Here is a 24,471-nt window from a genome sequence, read left to right as displayed (position 1 = left end):
CTTAGGGGCCAAGTTATCTCCCACACTTCACAATGACTTTCAGAGAATAGGGTAAATCTGACTAAAAGAAGAAAGAAAGGAAGAAAGACAGACAGACAGAAAGAAAGACAGACAGGAAGAAAGAAAGAAAGAAAGAAGAAAAGGGAGGAAGGAAGGAAGGGAGGAAGGGAGGAAGGAAGGGAGGAAGGAAGGAAGGGAGGAAGGGAGGAAGGGAGGAAGGAAGGCCGACGAGAAAAAGCCACCAAATCCTGGGGATGCTTGGTGACCTCATCAACTAGGGGAGGGACTGCTCTCATTAGCTGGGGAGAGGAGCTACTCTCTTCCATTGAAGTAATTTCAAGGTCACCCAAAGTCATTTTACGGTCATTTCCATCCCATCAAAGGCTGACCACTATTCCCCAGGTAAAGAATTAGTGACACAGTTGAGTGGACGGGACAGCTCTTGTTTAGGCAAAGACAGGCCTGTTGCCACATTACCATTTCAGGACCAGGCAAGGTGACAAAGGGGCCCTCATGGGGTCTGGCTTCAGGAATGCATCTGAGGGCGAAGGAGGCCGGTGAACACAGTTTGGCATCAAGGGGCTACCTAGCATGCCATAGAGCAGGAAGCAGGGAAAGACATGGCTTCCTGCCTACTCTCACAGTCGTGGGCCTTCAGGATGCAGAGGGCTGCCAATAGTGGCCAAGGTTGGATTTGCTAGGGTCGATACTTGGCTGGGCATCCAACATAAGCAAGAGATAGGGAGGACAAGACAGCTCTGAATTCTAAGTGACCTGAGAAATCTCTCACAGCCAATCCTAGGGATGGAATGTCTGTGGGAGGGCGATTTATCTAATGTTGCTCGGGATATAACACTTCCTGGGAAGGAAAAGAAGCAGTCATTTCTCTGACAGCAGGTCAGGCGGAACGCTGTCACCGTCCACCATGAAATCCCATTGTCAGTACCCTTCACTTGACCATCCCACTGTATAGATATAAAGATGGGAGACCAGGCAGGCATAATATGGCGACACGGACTAAGGAATCAGAAGAGCATGGGTCAAATATTTGCCTTGCCTCCTTCTACCTGTGTGACCTTGGGCAAGTCACTTCCCCCCTTTGTCTCATCCTCTCCTTGATTCTGAAGTGGGGCTTACAACAGTCCCTTTTGTACGACGTTAGGGTAGGAATTACAAGCTTGGCACACCAAACTTCTTTCCAATGGAGACTAGAACTTGGCCAAGGTCACCCGGCCAAGCAATGGCAGTGTTCAGCCCAAACTGAATCCTTACCCAGGGCTCATTCATTCATTCCTGGCTGTGGATTCAAAGGAAGCCATTTTACAGCCTTGCTGCCTCACCAGCACAGGTAGATAGGGCAGGTCCCTGCCAGCTGGACCATTAGGCAATCACCTTCCACCCAGGTGGGCTTCATCCTGGAACCCATTGAATGCCTTCTGGGTGATGGGCCACGGGTAAACAAATTCACAGCCTTAGCTCCTGAGTTGCCAGGAATGTCTAATACTGGGCTGACAGAAGTGTGGGAGTTACTGTATCTTACTTAGCCTTGTCTTCACCCTCTGAGCTGCCTGTTCCTTGGTCTCTGGACCCCTCATTAGAGCCTCATTTCCGAGACCTTACTTCTCAACAAATGTGGGTCCCAGGAATGAAGTTTCCACTGGTGAATGACCATTACCATCTTCTCCTTCAGCGGTAGCGATCTGTCTCCTGTGCCTGCCTCAGGGAACCCCACTCCACAGAGGCTCTGGGGACAGTCCGGCCTGTGTCTCACTGCCTGGGACTCACTGTTTGTCCTCTAGTCACTGGCCACCAAGCCAGCACTTGGCTGGAGACAGAGCGCTTTCTTTGTTTGCTGCCTGCCTGGCGATTCCTTTCTGAAGCTGGAGGGAGGCTCAGCCATTTTGCCCTCCTGCTCTGGGGAAAGCTCCCCCATTTCTGCTTTCTTTGCAGGGATGAACCCTCCCAGGGCACTTTCCCGTCCCCTCCTTTGCTTTGAAGAAGGTCTGAGGATGCTTTAACTAGGACCTGCTAGGGCTGGTTCAGTCTTCCCAGGACTGGGGTGGAGGGAGACTGCAGGACACTTTGAATCCCCACAGACCTCTTTTGTTTTGCAATTTGGAAGTTGAGGTATGCAGGCTCCAGAATTTTCACCAAAGTTCACAACAACAGAACCACAGAAACAGAGGCAGGACCCAGCACATCCTTTTTCTCTTGTCCAGCATGCACCCTGTATGCCATAGAAAAACTGGGGCTAGCATCAAGTCCCACTCAGCTGGACATAGTCCCTTTCCTGATGTGGTCACCATCCCTTTAACTCTGATCTTCGCCGCCAAGAGGTCCAGTCCGTGGACCTCATGAATCTCCGTCTTAACAATTGGCTTTCAAAAATCCCATTTTCTCCTTGAGACTGGGTCTGCTTGGAGAGGACACTGGCTCTGTACAGAGCTGTCAGTTCTGGTCCGAAGCCCAAGACAACCTCAGAACAGGACATCTGTGGGGTGTCACCCATGAGGACGGGGATGGGTGGGTAGAGAGGGACCGACATGGAGAACCTATGGTCATTGCTACAGAAAGGAAGGAGCAGACACCTAGGAAAGACAAACAACGGGAAGGGAAGTCCTGGCCCGACCCTCCTCTTGCATCGGGCAACTCTCCGGTGAACAGGGCAGGAGCGCCAGCTTGCACGCACTCAGTCCGGGCTGTTGTGCACTTTCTTGAATCTAGGGTTTTCTGAGAGCTTGAGGTGCCCCAGAATGGAAAGCGGATGTCCCCATCTTCAGGTGGCCCCTAGCCCCTCCATCCACCTTCCCCAGAGTGAATGAAGCATGGACTAGGGACGTGGCACACGTTGGTCTGTTTCCCTCCTGGGCACCCTGTCGTCGACTACGGAATTTAGAACCAGGACATCGACGGCACCCAGACTCCTGTGACCCTCCCGCCTCTGGAGCATCCCTGGACTGCAGCCGGCGCACGTCGGGGGCGAGGACCCGGGGCGTTGCAGCCTAGGGGCCCGCCCTCCACCCATCGCCCCGACGCCAGCTCCCTTCCTACCTGCGGCCGGGGCTGCGCGGGCCGCTTCGGGCTCGGCCGCGCTAGGACGCGGGCGCCTGGGCTCCTGGACTCCTGGGCTCGCGCAGCTCGCCTGCAACCTCTCAGCTCGCTAGGGCTCCGAGGGCGGGCGGAGGGGCGGGGCTATAGGGACACGCCCACTGGGCGGCGCTTGTCCGCGCCGTCTTGCCCTCCCCTACTCTGCTACCTCCATCTCTCCTTTCCCACCTTTTCTGCTCCTGCTCCTCTCTCCCACTTACCTCTGCCCTGCTCTCCTCCTTCTGCCCTGTATCCCTCCCCGCTCTGTCTGCCTTCGCCTCCCTCTACCTGCCCCTCCTTTCTCTGCTAGCACCATCTTTTCCCTCTGCCCTGCCCCCCTTTCTCTCTGCCTGCCCCCTCCTCTCTTCCTCTCTCTCTCTCTCTCTCTGGCCTCCTTCTCTCTCCCAGCCCTGCTCTCTCTCCATCTTCTTGTTGGCTTCCATCCTCCTTCAGTCTCCTGATCTCAATCTACCTCCATTGGGTTTTTCTGGCCCTGTCACACCTTTTCTCTTGGGAGTACTGTAGAAGGACTCTTGAACCCTCCCTACTTCCCCTGTCTGCTGCTGCTTTCTGTGGGAAACAAAGTTTCTACCTGGAGCTACCAGCTGAGAATGAGAGAGAGAGAGAGAGAGAGAGAGAGAGAGAGAGAGAGAGAGAGAGAGAGAGTGTTGTATGTGATTATCAGATTACAATCTGGAAATCCCTAGGTTTGGCTAAGGTGCCTAGTTGCTCTACTTCCGGCTCTTGAGGTGTGAGGGATGGTTGTCGAGACCATCTCTGCCCCTGGTCAGCCCCAGCACAGTGCCAGCTGCCTTCCCTCAAGGCCAGACTTCCTGACTCCTCCCATAGAAGCTCTGGGGGAAAGGCCATGCCTGCATTTTCCACATCACCCAAAGACTCAGAAAGAACGCCTCTCCTGCTATGATGCTGTCTGTGCTTCTGTCCCTGAGCCTGACATTTAATATCTCGTTTCCCATCCTCTACTTCATCCCCAGCCTCAACTCCCAAAGGCCAAGGGAATTCTGTCTCTCCACACTTACTTCCACAAGCACGGAGCCATAGAGCTTTCTGGAAGCCCTTTCCCCCCTACACTGGTTACCCGGTGCTGTGTGTATTTCAAATACATCTTTCCAGAGCTGCTTCCTTGCTCCACCATGCATTGTTCAGGCTTAGGAACACAGTGAGACACAGACCACAGCTCTTTTATGGGGCTTTCCTGGAAAAACCATTCAAGAGCCTAGAATGACAAGCTCTGCCAGGGCCACCCCTGAGGGTCCTAGCCCAGGTTGGGATGGCAGTTAGGTCCATTCACGAAAGTGCCACTGGGATGGGGCTGCTTCATGGTTGAATGTATAAAGCTGTCAAGGGAACATGGGTGTGGCTTCGAGCAGAGATTAGGGAAGCAAGGAGGAGGGTTGCTTTTGTATGCCTAATGACCCTTTCCATGTCTTCCGGTCTCGGGACCTCAGTTTTTACTGTAGGGCCGTCTCCCCACTTCTCACAGATCAGTGATTGGGTAGAGAGCCCCCTTCCACAAGTGGGAATGTGACCCAGAGCCATGCCAGTCAAGACATATCACCTCAAAGCAAGGGCACAAGACAGATGTTAGGCTAATGACCTGTCCACTTGGGGCTTTTACCAAACGCCTTGGTCACCAACAGGTTTCTAAATCTGGGCTGGCACATCTGGAACAGATCCTACCTGCATATAAGGCAACACAGAGGAAGACAGAAATGAGGCAGGCAGAGGCCCAGTGAATGTTGTTGGAGTCCTCTGATCCAGTCATGCCTGAAGGCAGAATGATTCTCTGAATAACCAAATTACATCTAAAAAGGTTAATTTATTTTTAGTGTGTGTGTGTGTGTGTGTGTGTGTGTGTGTGTGTGTGTGTGTGTCGCATGCCTGGTGCCTGAAGACTTCAGAAGAGGATCTTACATCCCCTGCAATGCAAGATGGTTGTGAACCACTATGTTGGTGCTGGGAATGGAACCCAGATCCTCCATAAGCACAGCTAGTGCTCTTAACCACTGAGCCATCTCTCCAGCCCCCGTCCCCTCATATTCTTGATCACCTTTTATTTCCATCTTTCCACGTCTCTGCATCTGTTTGACCTCTCACTTAAAGCTGCCCCTGTCTGTCAAGACAGTTTCTTAGGCTTGCCTATCGTATATTAAAACTTTCCCATAGCACTCTTACCTCCACCACAACCCCATGCTTCCCAGCCTAGCTGCATCACTCAAGGCATGTCCCCTAGGCAGATGGTATCAACCACAAACTTGGCATGGTAGAGTTCTGATTGCTGTGTCTGAATCATAAGGTAGGTGTGCACACATGCACTGTACACACCATACACACACGTGCACTATAGCTACAGTGAATAGTCGAGGCAGGACCCCTAGCCCCTTGTGAAAAGCCTGAGTGAGAATCTGTCAGGTATCTCACAGGCATTTGGTGAGCTGGAGCAGCCTCTGCAACACCTCATTTCCAAAATGTCAGCTGCCAGGCCCTGGCGGTGGTGGGAAGAATCTTCATGGGACAGGGTGAGCCTCGGGTTGGTGCTGGGCAGAGGTTAATGCCTCTCAGGAGCATGAACAAGCATGCATGAAAACCCTGCACCTCCAGCTGTGGTGGGCAACAGGGTCTAGAACACGTTGGATGTCTTTCTACTTCGACCTTGTGTTCATTTTCATGGAGACCTATTTCTGGCAAGTAATATTGGTCTTTTAGTTACAACGTGATGTAAAGTTTCCTTTTGAGATACACTTATTTAATCTAAAAAAAGGAAATATTTAAGTAAATAAAAATAGACATGGCACACAGATTTTTGCCCAGCTCTTGTGGCTGGTTTGCAAATGACTTCAGTTTGTGTGGCCTAATTTAGAGAAGTGTTTCATCTGTGTATTCATTGACTCAACAAATATTTATTGAACACCTACTGGGTGTGAGACACTGCAGGAGGACTAAATGCAGACACGCTAGAGTTGGGGAGATTCCACTCGGGAATCCAGGGTCTGAGTGAACAGCTCACCCACACACCACATTGAAAAAACACCTAAGACTTGATCCTAAGAGCACTGGGGAGCCATTGAATGGCCTGGAGCTGGAGAATAAGGGAGAATTTAAGGAAGCTGAGACTGGCTGGTGTATGGGATGGAGTAAAGGAGAGAAGACAGGACACCAACATCTTACTGGGGACAGCTTTGTGATAGATGCTAGGCTTGGAAGGGCTGGCACCTCGCTAAGTTCCTGGCACATAGCAGGCACTCAATAAACGGCTGGAACTATTGCTGTTACAATTATTAAAATCCTCTCTCTCTCTTAATTGAGAGAATTCATTGTGTCTCAGACCCATAGGTTATCAAACCAGAAACAGTTTGTGAATTTTAGTTAGACTGTTTGATGGATTAGTTGAGGCCCCAAGAGGGGACAGTGGCTTATCTTAAGACACCTAGCTATCTAGTGGCAAAGCCAGGAAGACATGAAAAAAAGGGCACAGAAAGGTTGAGTGCTTGGCTCAGGGACACACAGTAGGAGAGTTGCAGGGCTGTGATCCCAACTCAGGTCTGCCTGCCCCTAGGGCCAGTAACTCTTCATCTTGTCCCTGGATTTTCTTGTAATCCCTGACAGCCACTAAATGCCCAGAGCTGTCTGTCACTAACCTGCTGTGTGACTTTGGACAAGTCCTTCCCCATCTCTGAGCCCATTTCCTCCTCTGTAAACAGAAGGCCCTCCAAGTCACTAGGCTGCTGCCTGTGGATGCTACACTTAAGGGTCTGCTGCCCTCGCTTTTGTCCAGGCCTGCTGCTCAGGACTCCTATCTGCTGTTCAAGCTGACTTTGTCTCCATGACAACATCTAATTCCATCTTTCAGGCTTGCTGAAAGTGTAGCAAGATGGAGAATCCCCTTCCAACCCTATAAAATCCCTGCTGTGGGCAAACAGGCCTTTGCAGATTGTGCTTGATTTCCAGAGGGCTGGGATCAGCTTACCCACTTCCCTGCTCTGGGATTCCCTATCAGCGAATAGTGCCTACAGTTATGTGTATTAGGACTTGAAAGCACCAGACACCAGAGCTGTCTCATTTAAGAGTGCAGGGTCTGAGTGGATGGCTCATCCACCACTGTAGAGAACCGAGACTTGGTTCTGACGATACAGGGGAGCCATTGAATGCTCAAAAGCTGAAAAGCAAGGTAGGGCTTAAGAACCTGAAGGAAGTGATAGGACTCAAGGCCATCTTGTCACCTTGTCCTTGAGTCACGCTGGGGCATATCACTACTGATTTCTCACCTCTCCTGGCCCACTCTGCACATGTGCATGTGCATGATCTGCTCACATGCCCTCCGTCTAGGCATGGCACTGGACACATGAAGGCACACCCTCAGGATGCACCTGGGTAAAGTACCGCCCCTTAATGAACCTCAGATAAATAAGGGCAGAAGTCATTCCTATCTTCTTGGTTTGTTGGGCATCAAACACGGCCAGCAAAGGCCTGTCAAGGTGGCTACTGGAATAGTATCCCCACAGGAGGTTCTCCATGATGCCTGTTCCCTATGATTCAGCAGGAGCAGGAGCCAGTATGTGCCAGTCTTGCCAGTGTGTACCTCAGTCCTGTGGCCAGAGTTCCCATCTCATTCCTATTTCACAGGTCATGAGACACAGGTGCTAAGAAATGAGTGATGTTTCCAAACAGTGGTTCTCTAGAGAGTAACCAGCTCACAAAGGGCCAAAGGCTGTAAGGACCTTGAAATTAATGCCATAGACCGGACGCAGACTGTCATTATATGAAGGAATTCAATGGTCCCAGCTGCCTTGCACCAGGAGGGGACATATGGGTCAACAGCATCTGTCTCACTATGTATAAGCTTCAAGAAACCACAGTCCCTTTCCCCCAAGAGGAGAGTAATGAATACTAAAGACAGCAGGAATGAGCTGTGTCTGGAAATTTTAGCAGAGATGAAATCATATACAGTTGGGGGACAATCAGGCAGGCTTATTGGAGGTGGTAGCACTTCAGGCTGACATTGGCCCACTCTGATAAGCGGAACTTGTCAACAACAGAAAAGTGGTAAACAGGGACCAACCACGTGCTACATATTAGGACATTCTCTGCATCCCTCCTGGTAGATTTGTGAGAAAAATCCTAGTCTCATCCCTGTTTTACACATTAGAAAACTGAGGCTCAGGAAGGTTAGGCCCTTGCCTACGGTCAGCTGGCTCCACAGCCAGCTGAGTACCACAGTCCTTTGGGCTGGGGGAAGTGTTCACAGCCACTTCCTGAGGTGCTGCCCAACCCATCCTTGTGGACTTGTTGCTGTGGTTCCTTACAAGTTCATTGCAGGCACCGTCTCCACAGAACCAAGGTGCAGGCCACTATATTACTGCTGTCACTGTGACCAAGGCTCAGCTTAGCTTACATTCTGGGGGTACAAGGGTGTCACGGTGGCAGGAATGTAAAGCAGCTGGTCCCACTGTAGGCCCCGTGCAATGACACAGTCACATTTAGATTGGATCTTTCCACTAACCTAATATAGATAATCTCATAGATGTGCTAGAGGCTTGTCTCTTTTTTATCCAAGATCCTGTCAAGTTGACAGTCAATGTTAACCGCCATACCCACACACCTGAGTTGGAAGCCCAGGATTGTACAAATGCATCTAACCCACACAGGACTGGGTGAGAGGTGTCCCCTTGCTGCCATGTGTACAGCAGGCTTCTTAAACTCTGCAGCTCAAGGCACATAAAACAGATATGCAAATCAAACATCGACTACCAGATCGTAAAGAAATTTATGGTAAAAACAGCTCTTTGCTATACAACATAATGCCATAACAAATCTGCATTCTAATGAGATGCATGTGTTTATTTTTTTTCATACAGATTAAATCTTGTCTAAATAATTGAAACTGCTGAGAATGCCCTAGCAGAAAAGCAGTTTAAAAGGCAGACGTGTGTTTAAGGCCATTTCTGAAATCATTGGAAATTCTGTTCCAATCCCAAGCCCAAAGTCACTGAACCAGATTTTAGGAGACTCAAGTCAGCAACTCAAATGGCGGTTTTAAAACTCAGACAGTCTGCGCCGGAGAGATGGCTCAGTGGGTAAGAATGTTTGCTCGGTAAGCATGAGGACCCAAGTATGACTCTCCAACTCCATGTGAAAACAAGCAAACAAGAACAATAAGGAGTCTGGCTTCCTATGCTTATAACCCCAGCACTGGGAGGTGGAGATGGGCAGTTCTCAAGAGGCACTTGGGTATTTGTGTAGTCACTTCCACAGATGCTGGCTAAGGACTGCAGGCTTTGGGGAACATAGAAACACTCCCAGATGCTCAGATGACAATAATGGTTGGGGAGGCAGACCAAACCACCCAGGACAGCTCAGGCCCCGGTTATGAATGATATGCTTGTGTCCTTGGCAGTGGGGACTAGGCTGTGTGCTCCTCAGTAGTCAGTGTGATAACACCTGGTTTGGCAGCATCAGGAGGAAAGGGTTATTCGGGCTCATGGATTCAGTCCATGGCCACTTACCATCCATTGCTTCAAGGACGCTGGTGTGGCGGGCAGCATGTCAGAGGGCGTGCTGTGGGGTAAAGCTGCTCACCTCTTGGCAGTGAGAAGGAGAGAGGAGAGGACAGATAGGGGGAGGGAGGAGGGAAGAGAGAAGGAGAGAGGGAGGGAGGAGGGGAGGAAGGAGGTAGAGAAGGGAACTGAGGGGAGGGGAGAGGAGGGGAAGGAAGAGGAGGCGAGGGAAAGAAAGGGGAGAAAAGAACCAATCCGCCATCCATTGATCCTCTCCCAGGCACACTCCGCCCCAGGGGTTGGAAGACCTTCTACTAGAGGTCCGCTCTCACAGACTGCCTGCACCTCCACAGGGCACCCAGCTGGCGACCCAGCTTAGCACGCAGCGGATGCAAACTACAGCTTGTGAGGACAAAGGTAGCCGAGAAGTGAATGGGGCCATGCCTGCGACACCTGACCTGGACACCTCAGCATTGTTTGCTCTCTCCAGTCTCTGCCTTCACGGAGTACTAGGCTGTGACACACTGGGGTGAGAATCCCGACTTGGGAGTCTGGTTTGTTCCAGGGCCTTCCTAGAGGGGCCTGCACTCCTCACTCCATAGTCACGATTGCCCAGGTGAGGTAGTGGCAAGTGGAAGCCTGGCAAGTGGAAGCCTGGCAACCAGGGCTGTGGCCCCTAGTTCCTATATCTCAGGGAGTCTGGGGGCAGCCAGCACTTCCCACTCTCATTAGCCTTTGGAGTGACAGCTAATCACAGCCTCCTTATTTATGAGATAAACCATGCATTCAGCATATTTCTTCAAAACGGAAGCTATTGACAGTCCTAGAATAGCTCCTGAGAGGGAAAGCCCACGGTTAATGGAGCCTTAGAAACAATGGGTAATCAACAGGGCTGGGCAGTCACATGGGCCTTCTGGTAGGGGGATAGAGGGTCTGGGCTGGGGGGGCACCAGGAGAGGAGCAGCCATTTTGTGGGTGTGTGTGGGGGAGACCAGAGCATTACAGATTTGGAGGGATGGGGCTGGTGTTGGCAGATGGAGGGGGGCGAGGAGCCTTGCACCTGTTTGTCCCCCTACACTGCTTCCTCTCCCCCCTCACACACCCTCCAGAGCTCTTGAACTTCCCTGTCCTTCCCCTCCTCCTGGTCTTTCCTTCTCCTCCGTCCTCCCTCTTTAGGTGTCTCAGTTATTTACTCCTATCTATTTACTTAGGTAGGATTGTGATGTTTAAGACAGACATTGATTTTCTGTGTATGTTTGTGTGCATGCACATGTGTGCACACGTGGAGGACAGATGTTGCTGTGCCGTGTCTTTCTCTATTGCTCTCCACCACCTTTTTTTTTTTCCTTTTGAGGCAGGGTCTCTCACTGAACCTGTAGCCCACTGGCTGGTCAGTGAGTTCTGGGGATCTTCGTGCCTCTGCCTCTGCCCCCACCCAGCACAAGACTTCATGCTGCCACACCCTCTTTTATGTAGGTGCTAGGGACCTGAACTGAGGCCCCTATTCTTGCTTAGCAGCACTTTCTTAACTGTGAATGCACCATGACCAGTTGCTTCACCTCATGCTGCTACACCCACGCCCACCATGCTTGTTGCACCCCCAAATCACAAGCCTGAACAAACCCCTTAGTCTTTAAGTCCTTAAATTGCATTTGTACGGTGTGTTGTCTCAGCACTAAATAAAATCAGCAATACAGAAATCACCTGCTTTGGTTCACAGTTCCAGAGGCTTCAGTCCGTCATGGCGGGAAGAGCAACTTGCATCCTTGTGACCAGGAAGCAGAGAGAGGGGGAGAGAGATGCCTGCATTTGGATTTTCTCCTTCTTCCTCCTTTATCTCATTCTGGTCCCCAATCTGTGGGTGATGTGATTGCCCCACCTTGGCTGATCTCTCTGGAAACATCTGGCACACCTAGGGTCATCACTCTGCCCCTCACACCCTGCCCTGAAAGGTGCCTGGGGCTGACTGCCAGTGTGCTTGATCCCTCTGCAGTTGCCTCGAGCTCTGGAGCTCTGGACAAGTCTTTGCTGGAGTCTTACCATGAAGCTCTAGGGAAACTGGGATCTGTGATACCAGACAGCTAGTCCAGTCTGAGCTCCCCTGGGGCCTGCTAAGCAAAGCTAGAGCCAGAGCTGATATGGAGACCAGCATCCAGCCCGGGATTGGAGCCAAATCCCACAGATGGCTGCTGGCCGCAGAATCAGGCACTGGAGGGGAGGCCCAGCTGTGAAATTCTCTCTCTGTCTCTGAATAGGACAGGACAGGGGTTTGGGGACCTCTCCAAAGGTGCCCAGAGGGGCTTGAAGCAGGAGAGACAGGACTTGAGCTGGGAGCTCAGTTCTGAGACTGGAAAAAGACCCCATCTCTGATAGATACCACGGGTAGATATCAGGAGAAGTCAGGGGTGGGGGGGTTCAAAGCGAAACAAATGCCCATAAACCCTCCTTTGTCATATCACAGATCCCCTCCCCTCTCCCAGCTTTCTTACTCCAGGTCCTAGGAATGCCCTGGGTATGCTCAAACTGCTCTTACCTCAGGACCTTTGCACAGACAGCCCCCACTCCAGAAGATTCCGGTCTCAGCACTCTTGTCCCTGGCTGCCTATGATCACCCTTCATAAAACTGCCAACAACCCCAGTCATTCTTCCTCACCATGGCTCATTTCTGGAGGAGCAACAGAATAGCAGTCTCTGTTGTCTTAGAAGGGCCAGCTCAGCGGATAGAGGAGAAACCCTGTGACATGAAGGCCACTGTTCTGGAGTTGGTAGGATAGTGACCCCAGAGGCCACAGACAGGAGTCTCATTGGGGGCTTGAGGTGGAAGGCTTTCCAGAGGAGGAGATCAGGTGGCCCGCAGTGCACCGGGAACACAGGAAGGGGAGGGATTCTGGTGGGTAACTCAACTTATGCAAAAGGTTCAAGGAGAAGGGTAAGTGACGGGTGCCAGGAAATTGAGGCAGAGGTGTGGAGGGTGGGAAGCCCCAGACTAGGGGCCAGTCAAGTAGTGTGCTTGGAGTTGAAAGTGTGTGTGTGTGTGTGTGTGTGTGTGTGTGTGTGTGTGTAAGCATCATGACAACCACCTGGCTTGAGTGGCCAGTCTTGAACACATGTCAAGGTTGGAAGGTAAGAGCCAAGAGAGCCCTATTCCAGGCACAGGTTCCTCCCCCAGAGGCAGGGGAGGGACACCAGGAGCCTGGATTCACTATGCCATCTCCCCAGAGTCCTTGGATGGAGCTACCGTCTTGCCTTGGCCCCAGACCTGGCCCTCCCAGGCTGTGTGTGCAGAGGTTTCTTAAAATAGGGCACCTGGCCTGGTGTTAGCCCGAGGCCCCTCCTTTGTAAGTAGACTGCAGTCTCCTCACCTGACTACAGGGGACACTGCTTCATGGGTTTGATGGTGACTGTATCAATGAGACACAGATCAAGAAGAAGGAAAAGCTGTGGTTTGGGGGAGTCCAGAGCAGCTGAGAAGTCCCCAAGTCTTCTCTGGAATGTACCTACCTTCTAATGCCTTAGAGCCTCCCTCCTGGATCCTCCTCCCTCAAAGCATCTCCCACAGGGTCACTTCTGAGGCCTAGACAGGGCCCACACTGGAGTCAGCAGCCAAAGACACAGTGCTCTACAGCCACAGCTCAAGGCCAGGCAGAGCCAGAGAAGTGTGGAAGGAGACAGATGGCCCCAAATGAGGGACGAATGAAGCTGCTAAGTGGCCCGCTGGCTGGGAGTAACTGCCTGGCTTCCCATCTGTGAGGCCCCTTCTTCCCCGTGGTAGGGCCTGTGCAGCTGGGCCTGGGCTGTGCTGGGCCATGTGCCCTTTGTGACTGCATATACACACTTGCACACAAACCCTCTGCCTACCCAGTTCTTGTCACACGTGACTCAAGTCTGTCCATTCCCAGGCTCTCCCGCATTTTTACTCACACATCCAGGAAAGGCCACCACATGTTTACTTCCAGAGGACATGTTCCCACTCCCCGTTCGAGATTTCCTCTCACAGCAGTGCACAGGGAACCCGACTTTCTTCCCCATAGATGCTCATGTTTGATTGGCGTCTGACCTACTGTGAGCTGGGTGGTACACTCCAATCTTATTCACAGCCTCCTCTGGATCACAAGGAGGGTTATACTTTCCCATCTGCAGGTGCTGGCCTCAGGAAAGCTGTGTGTCTCTTCTGATTGGAACTTTTAAGAGCCTGCTTTGTCATGTGCTCTTTGCTGTCTACCTTTGGAAGGGTTCACTTATTGGCTCTGGGTCCCAAGTGACACTCTGAAGGAAGTAAGGTCTTAGGAGACTTGTACATTCACTAGTGGACACCAAGGATTCAGTCTCAGCTACTGAGAATTCTGAGCAGCAGAACTGTTTGTTACTGCAGCAGAACCCAGCAGCCATAGCTGACAGATACAGAACAGTAACCACCTCATCAGCTCACATTCCACATAAGTCAGCCACCGAAAGCTCACACTACACATCGGCTATGCACACTCATTTCAGGCTAGTGTGACTGCTGGGGGATCTTTTGATAAGGACCTGGGTAGTAGGGACACAGGAGAAAAGGACACAGCTGTGTTCACTCCATGGTGCTACAGTGGGATGGTTTCATGGCAACTGTTCATTGTCAAGGCCTCAGCTCTCAACCTTGGCTGAATAAGCAGGCTTTACAGCCAAGGGGAGTGGCTGAGTTCAGAGTCAGGAAGCTGTGTGACTGTTTGAGATCCTCTGTTTATCCACTCTGGGCACAGGAATGGCTTTAAATCCAGGAAGAGTGATGGGTGGCGTATGGGGGACAGTTGAAAGACCATGCCTTGGGGACAGTGCTGGCTGCACATCCATGTTGACTGTCCATTCACAACATCTGCTAAAGGTTCACATGGAGCCTGTGTCTCCCTCCCTAGCCTACAAAGCTTACTAGGGTGTGGGTAACATCATAGTGCCTCCTCCAGTACCCAGGGCAAGAGGGGACTGTGGGATCATGGGGATGGCAAGGGCAAGTGGTCACCTTAAGGAAGTTGGGAAAGGAGAGGAATAGAGAGCAATTTATGTACATCCTGTGTGTTCCTCCTGCCCAGGTCTCCTGGCACCTCCTCGGACACACTGTGACATGCCCTTTCCCGGGATTTTGCCCAACCATTCCTTTCCCAGGAATGCCCAGGCCTCTCTTCTTAGTTGGAGCAAACTCCTAATTATGCTTCAAGCCCAACCTGGTGCCTTCTCTTAAGTTGTCTAACCAACCTGTCTGCATCCCACTCAACCCTGAAAATACTTCCTTTGAATGTTTATCCACCAAACCCATCCATTCTTAGTCTGGCTGAGAGCTCCTCAAAGGCCACATTCACCATAGTTTCCCAGGAGTCGGTGACAGACCTTCTGTGAATATCACTTTCTCTACAAAAGATGTACTACCCATAGAGTTCACTTCTAGGGCAAGGCTGAGTTACATGAGTGCACAACTGGTCCAAGTATCTTCCATTCTTTTCCTCTTTACCTTCTGTTTTGTGTTTCTTCTGTCCACTTTTCTCTTGTGAGTGTGTGTGTGTATGTTCAGTTCTGGGTCAGGGAGCAAATGCTCTTTTCAGGCATCGGCAGCAACACTGTGGTCTCTGGTCCCCTTTGGAGCTGGGGGAGGGCCCCCTCATGTCATGTTATTGTTGGGCTTCTTGCTCTCTCTCCTGCTGGGCCAGAGCAGGAGGCCTGGCCCACTGCTGTGGGCTGGAGGAAGATGAGAGGGCCTCTGTGATGTTCAGGCCTCTTGAAGCTGTACTCTACAAAAGCAGTTGTCACTGGCCCTGACTGGACTCCCCACCTGGGGGGTCTTTCAAGTCTGTAATTACATAAGCTCTCCTGGGCTATTCTGGCCCATGCTGGGAGCATGAGGTGGGGGAGAAGAGTGGCTGAGACTTTCAGGTTTCTACCAGACCCGGCTGCCTGCTTGCTGGGTCCCTGTGTCCCACAGGCCTGTTCCCTGCTCCTGTCTCCTGATATCCCTATGAATGTAAATGGTTAAGACTTATCTGTGAAGCATAAAGAGGCCCATCCATCCATTCATCCATCCCTTCATTCTTCAATTTTCTTATTCATTCACACCTCATTAGTTCATTAATCCTTTTCATCATCCACTCTCTCTCCCTAATGCCTCCACTCCCTCATTCACACATTCATTTCTTCACATTCTCCCTCATTTGTACCTTTATCCATCGTTCACTTATTCATTCATTCATTCATCCACCCATTCACTCATCACCTCATTTATCCATCCATGCATTACTTTTTCTTCTTCTTACCTGGTTCCCAGCAGATGGAATTCAGTTCCCCCAGTCCATACAGATCCCTCCTGTCTCATCTACTCATAAGTTTAGACATAAATGCTACCATGTCTGATATCCTTTTTCTGATCCTGATTGAATTTTGCCCCTTCACATTCCCAGGACCTTGTCTGCCTTTATTTTCCCTCTGTATCACTCTTTATTTTAAAGACAGGGTCTCACTGTGTAGTCCTGGCTGGCCTGGACCTCAAAATATAGAACAGACTGGCCTTGAACTTACACCTGCCTCTGCCTCCTGAGTGCTGGGATTAAAGGCATGCCCCATGCCTGACCATGTGTCAATCTTGGGAATGCTACATGATCCCTGTGCCTCAGTCTCCTAGTCTGTAAAATGCAAAACCTTCCAGGCTCTCCTAAGACTGTACAGGGAGCTCTGTATGCTGGCAGTGCAGCTCACAGAGATGGCCATGATCAACATGCATGTCATCAAAAACTCCTTGCTGGGGTCAAGTAACCATCAGAGTGCTCAGACTGAGCAGTGTGACAGTTGCCCCTGTAAGGCCATTGCACCTCCATGCATGGACTTTCTCCCAACTCTGGGATCAGTTGAATTTTTGAGGGACACACACCCTGGAAACAAGGCTTGGCCCATATGGGGCAGGAGTTGAAGGGTCAGCTCCCAGCTCTAGAGCTCTCTGTGTGGTAGTAGTGGAGCTGCTCCATTATTCTGGGATGCAGATCCACTTGCCCACAGACTCATTCACTCAGCCCTGGACTGGTTACCATGGTTACTGGCTTCCTTTCTTCACTTTCCTCCAGCCCTGACCAGATCTTCTGGGCATCTCCTCCCAAAAATGCTACTTGCCTTCTCTTCCCCATTTCAGGTTCTGTCTCCAGTATGACACAACTTGAGGCCAATGGATTCTTGGGAGTGGAGCCTTCCTGGAGAATATCAACACTTCTCCTTCCCAGTCTAGCCATGCCTTCCCCTCCCAGCAACTCTCCCACCTCCACCCCGTGGTCCTTGTCAAAGTGTCCTTAGAGCATTCCTTTAAAATTCTACTTCTACCTCATCCTACACTTGGGATAATTGTGGGAAAAGAAGAATTAATTGAGGTAGTGATGGTTTTTCTGCCCTCCAAATAAAATTGTGTTACATCAGGGTGTATATTACATGAATCAAATTGCCTTGAGAAGACATGGCTTCTGAACATTTTCAGGGGTTCAGGAAGAGCCCTGCCAGTCCCTACAGTAGCTTGCAGACATGAACATTCACACCTCCATTCATCACACTTGGAAGAGAGCTCACGGCTGTGTCAGGATACAAGAGCACAGTGGGCAATGGGAAATGAATGACACAAATATCTCTGTGGGACACTAAGGCCATCCACAGGCTACAACAGTATCAGGAATTGGGGCTCCATGGGTTGAGGCCTCTGGTTGACCTTCCCTGAGAGCCTCTAGCATTGCTCCAAGTAGGGTCAGCATTGGGTACAGTTTGTGCCTTTGGTTAGTGGCAGTGCTACCTTGGTCACACTATAGAGGTCTTTTAGACTTTCTGGTCTTCCAGTTGCCCTGTGGTTGAGGCTGTAGAGTTGAGAGAGGCCATGTGTGAATCTGTGCTTTGTCATAGAAAGGCTGAGGTATTTGAGCCTTAAAGGACAGAGCAGCCTTTGAGCCAGCTAGTTGGCTTGAACTCTGTAGAGCATATAGGAGAGGGACTAAAACATATGGAGAGAGAGATGGAAAGGGAGATAAATTCCCATGGTGAGAATCAAAGAGCAGCTCAGGGGCCTTGGGTTGGAAACAAGAGGTCTTTGGGGACAATTTAAATTCTAGGTTTCACTCTCAAAGCCAGAAGCTCCCAGCTACAGCTTGTCTAGTTGTCAATGCAGCAGCAAATGAACCCCGTAGTGTGGTGCTGGGCCATACCTAGGAGTCCTCAGAGCCCTCTTTGGATGCAGATAAGCCAGAGGAACAGAGCACTTTAGCTGGGTACATACTGCGATCCAAAGAGTGGGTTACTTCTGGGATTTTATTTAATTTTCCCTACCATTCTGTGAAAGCAAGCCAGGCAGGTCATGGTGGGAATAAAAGGCACTCAGAGTGTAAAATGGGGGCATTTAAAGATATGGTTGGGGAAACCAATGAAGTGGGATGCACACCTGAGGCTGATACCCATGAGCCTAACTGGACCCAGGGGAGATGATACTACCAGAATATGGTGGGAATGGGTGTAGGTCTAGAAATAGGAAGACCCAATGTCGAATCCAACAGAGCTAGAATCTCCATAAACATGTGGCCAGCATTCAGGGATGGGGATTACAGCAAGACAGGTAGATAGCGTTGGACTTGGGCATCATTCTCCTCTCAACCTCCTGCTCTTGCTGGGGCCACATCAGCTAAGCCTAGTTGTACGTGTGAAAGGACAAGGGCACCTGATAGGTTGTCTCTCACCAGCATCCCGAGCCACAGGATGGCTCTTGGAAGGGAGAAGGCATCTGTCCCCTCAACTCCTTCAAATCTTGACTGAAATGTTTCTATTGTCTGAAGGGCTGGATGTGAAGGTCCAGGGAAATCAAAAATGTTTTCCTTTTGTCAAAAACCATTAAGAAGGGCTGGAAAAAAGGCTCAGTGGTTTAGAGCACTGACTGCTTTTCCAGAGGACCTGGGTTCAATTCCTAGCACCCACATGGCAGTTCACAATTGTCTGTAACTCCAGGATCCAACACCCTCACACAGACATACATGCAGGCAAAAACACCAATAAAATAAAAACAACCATTAAGAATTTCAAGACAAGAATAGAGATTGCCTACATCCTTGGGGCTGGCTGGCTCCCAAGGCACAGATAGGAAACTGAGGGACAGAGCATCAGGCATCACCAAAGGCTCTTACACCTGAGTATGCCCCTACCCATATGGGATATGGATCCCATATCCATCATGTTAATGATGAGTAAAACAGACTCAACACAAATAATAACGGCAAAAGCAAGGTGAGACTGGCCCAGCTATGCCCCATGTTAGGACTATCCAAAGAGTTGGTCCTGCATTATGCTCTCCAAACCTCAACTCTCGCACATGCTGAAGTGGGTAAAAACATTTGACACCATCTGTCCCCTTCCTTAGAGTTGTTCTGAACATGACAACATGAGCTCTGGAGTCATAGGAATGCACTGAGGAGAGCCTAGCTATGGAGACCTACTAAGGATGGTGTGTCTGTCAGCTTATCCCAAGACCATCCACCACAGTTATGCATTAGCCACACTTGCACAGACTCCGTTGAACACTGGAAGACTCTCTACAATTACACTTTATTAAGTCAATCTAGCAGTCTAGTGTACAGGTCATCAAACAGGCTAAGAGGGGAAATGGCAACTGAGAAACCTAGAGTTCATGCCTTGGTGAGAAGCCAGCCCTCCACCCACAGGCAGAGATCAGATGGGCAGTCTCCTAGGCTTCTCAGATCATTGATTGCCATAGCTGTGGGGCATGCTCTGGCTCTTGGAATTCCCCAACACATTAAGAGCAGCAACTGCCAGCAAAGCCACTTGCTGGCTGCCGGTCCTCACAAATGATTAGCTAATGGGTTGATAAGTGGTAGAGGTAATTTGTTGTATAGAAGGTAATAAATTCACTTCACTACCTGTGTGTCCTGGAGTTGCTTCCAAAAATACTGTTGAACCTTGCCTCTTTGTCTTTAGGGACAATTTTCAGGAAAACTAAGACTTTGTCATTGCCCAGGAACTCCCATCTCCATCATATGGTGAAGGCAGGATTTGAATCCAGAACAATGAAGTGCCTGCCCCAAAGCCAGGCTGGTTTTGTGTCTGCCCCTCTGGCTCTATGTTGTTGGTGCCTTGGTTAGATGAGCCTCCTTACTTGGGACCCTCCCATCATCGTGGCTTCATCAAGCGGGACTCTCCTGCTTAGACAGAGGCAGGGCTCTCTTTAGCATGATTAGGAAAGCCTGTCTTTGTATCCATCCATCTCATGAGAACATGGATCTGGCAGCCCTTGTTTGCTTGGATCTGAGTGGTGACATGGAGAAGTGTGACAGATGATTCTTATTGATTCCCAGAGCCCTCTGGGTACCGGCCAGACACATGTGACTTAGAATTGAGATCTCTTCTTACTTTGACAACCTAGGCAGCCAGGCCCTTTGGGAATGGGAAGAGAGCTGAGGGAACTAGGTAGGGATGAGCACTCTCTGAGAATTTCAGGTTCAACCTCCCTCCTTTTGCCAAGAATGACTGACTTCCCAGGGTGTCTTCCCAGCAGGTGTTCAATAAATACACATCAAAGGGCCCTATTGGAAAAATGCCAATGGTGCATTTTACACAGAATAACATGTCCTGGGCTCTCACAACAGGGTCCCCCCCCCAAAACATGCATTTCTTACCCTCCCCTCTTCCTCTGACCTGGTGACCCTAACCCCCAGGTTTCTATCACTGTTGATGTTCATTCCTGTCCCCCTCCCCCCCACACACACACACTGCATTGGGTTAGAAATCTTGGCCCATTTACTCTCTGATTATGCTAATTATCTAGGCTTTTTTTTTTTTTAAAGGAGACAATTATTACCTTCAGTTTGACAGTTTCTAACATCATTAGCAGTCACAGCTGCTGGTACCACAGTGCTATTAGTCACCTGAATTGCTCCAGAAAGACAATTACTGTCTTCAGGCTGGGTCCCAGTACTTTGCTGTTGTGGGGACAAGAGGTGACAGGGACAGGGGGCTTAGCAATCTCCACAGTGAGCAGGGATCGCTCTCGGAGCCGAGGGTGCCATTTGCACAGGTACTGGATGCTACAGTTAGTGGAGCAGGATGTCACAGGAGAGCTGAGCAGCTGTAACTGCTACCCTGGAAATCAGAGGGCCATGGAGGCAGGAGACACGCAAGCTCGGAACAGCTCGTGGTACTCCCCATTATGGCCCTAAGTAGAGTGGGGGCCTAGGCCAAGGCTGGGCCTTACTTCTCTACCAGTATTGCTTCTCGCGGTCCTGAAATATAGCATACCCAGAAGCCATCTTTCCCCTTTTCTTGGTTCCTGGATTCTTGAGTCTAAGCATCTCCGCAATATAGACCATTTATGTGCTGTTAGATGTAAACACTTCCCTCTCTTCCTCTCTGCCCTATTTCTTTCTGAGATAAGGTAGCCCAGGCTGTCCCAGCACTCACCATCTTTCTGCCTCTGCCTCCTGCACATGCTACCATGGCAGGTAAAATAAATACCTTAACTCTTGACAAATATCTTACTCTCTTCCATACTGTCACAAAGAGTTATACCTGTGACATTAATAACCCACAAAGGGAGTTCACATGCCTATAACTGACAGGCATACCCTCTATTTCTGTCTTTGAAGGACTGGGAGGGGCCTTCCTTGATTACCTGTGAGTGGGAGTGCCTGTGGAGTAGGATGTGGGAGATGCCCCTAGAAGGCTGCCTTCCACCTCACAGACCCAAGCACAGAGAGCAGATGGGTACCACTTGAAGGACAGCAATGAAAAGAGAGGCAGGTGTCTGGGTGGCCCTGTGTCTCTGGACCCCATCTCAGTTATAGCTGTAACTTGTTTGGAACCAGATTCTCTGTGTTGAGGATTTGGCTGAAAATATTCAGTGTGCATTGTCTCCTGACATCTGGAGTCTCCATGTCAGGGAACTTCTACTTTGGAGCTGATGAGACCAAGATGTGGAGACCTCAGGTCCCTTTTGAAGTTTGTGTGTAACAGACCTGGGCTTCAGCCACTCTATGAACTCTATCTTCACTCTACTGTCTTGTCTATCAAGTGGGTCCAGGAAGACGGCTCAGTAGTAAAGTGCTTGAGTGCAAATGTGAGTAAGGGCCAGCAGAGTCTGGATCCCTAGTACCTATGTAAATGGTGGGTGGGCATGCAGAGCCCAGAGATCTTCACAGCAAGTCAGCTAGTGAATTAGAAAACTCTTTGTTCATATGAGACAACCTGTGTCATAAGGTATATAAGGTGGTGAGCAATCAGGAAGACAGCCATTGCCAGTCTCTAGCCTCCATACATATGCACAGGCAACTGCGCACACACAGGCCACTCTCTCTCATGGTGGTACCCAGACTAGGATACTGGCAGGGTGTTCTCAGCTACTCACACATGAGCACCTGACACCCTCCAAAGGGTCTCAGACCCCTCAGGGGCAGACTGACTAGACTGAGCCAGGCATCTTCATGCAGGGTCCCTGCACAGAGTTTAGTTCTGACCTATTATGGATTATCTGCTTCCTGTTGGTAAATTCTCCTGGGGTCTGGAGCCCAAGCAGTGTCTTGACTACTAACCACCAGTGCCCTCCGTCACTCAAGTGCTCACCTGATACACAGAGACTGACTTTCCAAGCCATCCTAATCTGCAAGCTCCCCTGTGAGACTTCATGACAACTCTACAAGTCCTGAGGACCAATAGGCCCAGGAGGTAAGTCTCTCTCTCTCTCACAGATGAGAAATGTAGTTACTTGTTCCTCTACCACACATCCAGAACCAAAGCCAGGATCCTAGGGAGGTCTGGCTAACCCTGAAGCAATTAATTACCCAGAAAAATATGGCAGTTTCTCGTGGCCATCAGCAAGCATAGGTAAAGGTTTTTATAGACTCCTCTGTAGAATCCCATATTGTGAACAGGAAAACAGGCTCAGAAGAAATGAAGCCAGTCCAGAAGACACACAGCCCGGAGTAGAGGGACACATCCTGCTTCCCCAAAACCCGTGTTTTATTTTACCCGCTGCATTATGTCTCTGTCACCTGGAGTCCCCACAGCAAATGAAGTCAGAATGGGGCGGGGGGGGGGGGATGTCTGCTCAAACAGAGGTGTGCCTGCCATGGCTTTCTCTACAGCCTCACAGGCCTTACTGACCTTCCTCTACCCACACTGGCAGGAGACCTCGGAGAAAACAGGGCAAGCAGGGGCAGAGAGAATTCAAGATGACATCCTGTGGCCGTGGGCTTGTGGGCAGCAGGGACGGGAAGTGGGTTGGCATCCAGGGAAGTGGTGACCCACTTTGGGGCTTGTGCCCTGTCTGAGCCTTCCTCAGGCCCCTCCCACTTCCCTACATGGACCTGGTGAGGGCCTTGTATGTCCCATCCCCCTCTCACAGAGGAGCTGAAGACAGTGGCAGCCCTGTCTCTCCCTGCCTCTGCTAGTGGGAAGCACGTGCTTGGTCTCCTCAGCTGTGTCAAAGAGACCTGCCTGAGAGATTCCAGTATGCCTGTCTGAGCAGGGACAAGGAGACACTCTGCTGGCCACAGGGGATGAGTAGGAACCAATGGCAAGCCAGTGTTTTGTTGTTGTTGTTTAAATACCCAGAAGGACATATCTCCAAGACAGTTACAGCACACCTGCCATTGGTTAAATACTTCCAAGACAATGAAAGCACCCCTGCCATTGGTTAAATACCTCCAAGACCATCACAGCACACCTGCCATTGGTTAAACACTTCCAATACAATGACAGCACACCTGCCATTGGTTAAACACTTCCAAGACAATGAAAGCACCCCTGCCATTGGTTAAATACCTCCAAGACCATCACAGCACACCTGCCATTGGTTAAACACTTCCAATACAATGACAGCACACCTGCCATTGGTTAAACACTTCCAAGACAATGACAGCACACCTGCCATTGGTTAAATACTTACAAGACAATGACAGCACCCCTGCCATTGGTTAAACACTTCCAAGACAATGACAGCACACCTGCCATTGGTTAAACACTTCCAATACCATGACAGCACACCTGCCATTGGTTAAACACTTCCAAGACAATGACAGCACCCCTGCCATTGGTTAAATACTTCCAAGACCATCACAGTACACCTGCCATTGGTTAAACACTTCCAAGACAATGACAGCACACCTGCCATTGGTTAAATACTTGCTATGCACTAGGAACCTGTTCTTTCTTTCGATGGCCAGAGGGGTTGGAGTTACATTAAATTTCCTCATAAAATATAAGGCTCAAAGAATTTAAGGGACTTGGCCGAGTCACACAGTGAGTCTGCTAGACTCAGAGTCAAGAACTTTCTGCTTCTGGGACCTAGTTTCTTGCTTTGTCTTAGAGACTCAATCTCTTCTGAAGGGATGGTTCCCATCCTAAGAAGCTCCTTAGATGAGGCATTCCCCAGGAGATCAGAACCAGCATTTCTGCTGGGAACCTACTTTTAAGGTTCACATTCTGAAGGTGGAAGGTGAATTGCAGGGGAGGGATCCTTAGAAACGAGATTGTGTCTTTCTGTCCTTGTTGGAGGAGATGGTGATATATTTTCTGGGCCCAGGACAGAATTGTAGACATCTTGAAACTCAAGGGAATGGTTGTGTACTACAGACTTCAGACACCTTGAAAAACACTCTAGACTCAGTCCTCCAGGTGGCCTCAGATGACAGCCTGGCTGTACAATGAGGGAGAAAGGAGATATTCCCACAGGGGACTGGAAGATTCAGTTCTGGGGTCAGGGTTTCTGGTCATGGTCTCCCTCCATCAACCTCCCGGGAGCTTGGTGACACCTGTAGTCTGCTGCACTCTTGACTCTTGGGTGCATTGCTGCGCTGACCTGTTGCCCAAGGCAGAAATCAGCTTCTCC

The sequence above is a fragment of the Phodopus roborovskii genome, unplaced genomic scaffold, assembly GCF_943737965.1.
Source record: "Phodopus roborovskii unplaced genomic scaffold, PHOROB, whole genome shotgun sequence".
Lineage (NCBI taxonomy): Eukaryota > Metazoa > Chordata > Mammalia > Rodentia > Cricetidae > Phodopus > Phodopus roborovskii.
Note: the sequence above shows the minus strand (reverse complement) of the source record.